The sequence below is a fragment of the Nannospalax galili genome, unplaced genomic scaffold (genome assembly GCF_000622305.1).
Source record: "Nannospalax galili isolate Female #2095 unplaced genomic scaffold, S.galili_v1.0 scaffold737, whole genome shotgun sequence".
NCBI classification, from domain to species: Eukaryota; Metazoa; Chordata; class Mammalia; order Rodentia; family Spalacidae; genus Nannospalax; species Nannospalax galili.
In genome coordinates this window covers 776,666-778,264 of record NW_008341172.1, presented here as the reverse complement: position 1 = coordinate 778,264, position 1,599 = coordinate 776,666, and positions in this window count along the sequence as shown.

Genomic DNA, 1,599 nt, shown 5'->3' with positions numbered 1-1,599 from the left:
ATTAACTGCAGAAGCAGCCAAAGTTGCTGGATATGCCTGCTATACAAATGCTATACCAGCCAGTTAACAATAGTGGTTCCTTTAACCTCAATAACTTTTAGAGGATAAACAAATGGTGGTATTATATATACTAAGGATTCAATTTGATGTGTCAAGAAACAATAAATAAAAATTTAGTGTGGAATAAAAAAGGATGAAAAAAATTGAAGTGGTCACAGGTATTATTGCTCACATATTTTCACAATCTCCAGAGGCAAACTGACTTTTGTTACACATTGTGTTAATGTAGAATAGCATACAAACAAACATATGAAAAGAATTAGAAACACACATTTTTTGCCAGGCGTGGTGGTGCATGCCTTTAATCCCAGCACTTGGGAGGCAGAGGTAGGTGGATCTCTGTGAGTTGGAGGCCAGCCTGGTCTACATAATGAGTCCCAGGACAGCTGGGGCTGCAGGGAGACCCTGTCTCAAAAAGACCAAAAATAAATAAATAAAAAGTTTTTAATCTCTACCTTCAAATTTAACTCTTGAGGGATCTCTAATGCTGCCTTTTGTTTCACTGTCTATCAGCCTGTTTTGATGAGTACCTTCAGTCCTATACAGTGGTTATGTTAAAGGTTTGCCCTTTCCTTCAAATCCTGGTTGTTGAACACTGAGAAGGCAATGTTCAAAAACTGAGTCTTGGGAGGGTAGTAGGCAGGTAGAAGCCCACTGTGACAATGATATAAGGCAAAATGGGGTCCCTTTTCAGGGATCTTAGTCTCATCAATAAAAGAATTTAAGAATGAACTCAGATGGAAGCTTTAAGGCAATTTTATTGGAGTTTAAAAGAAAAACCCTCAGAGTAGACAGACTGTAAATCTCAGCAGCTTCCCAAAGTAGGAGAATGGAAGAGAAAAACCCATTTCAGTGAAGAGAACTGTGATGGTTTGAATGAGGATGTTCCCCATAGGCTCCAAGTATTTGGACATTTTGTCCCCAGTTGGTGGAGCTGTCTTGGGAGGTCTTAAAAGGTGTGGCTATGCTGTAGGAAGCACATCACTGGGGGCAGGATTACTTAAGTCTTGCCAGACCTCCAGTCCCTTTCTTGTTTCCTCTGTCTGCTTGAAGATGTAGAGCTTTGCTTCAACTCTGCCTCCAGCCTCCTCTGCCACCATGCCTCCCCACCACGATGGACTCTTGCCCCTTGGAACCATAGCTTAAATAAACTCTTCCTTTTATAAGTTGCTTCGGTCAGTGTTTCTGTCACAGCAACAGAAAAGTGACTAGTACAGTAATCCATCTAAAACCTATTTAAAAGAAAGAAAAAATGTCATTTAAATCTGGCATAGAGGTCAGGCACCTGGGGGATTAGCAACCAAATGGAGGGGAGGGCAGATTTAGAGAAGAAAAGAAGAGCTATAGGCCTACAGCTGGCCCGGTAAGCTACTACACCAGGGGCAGGGAGTCCAGGCAGGAGAAATTTGCCATTTCATTAATGCACTAGTTATTGTACCTATGTCTTTAGCATGACTTAAGGAGAACCCATCTTCTTAGAGGTGGTCTCTTAGATGATTGATCTAGCAAACTAGAATGTCAGCTCTCTACCAAGATCTT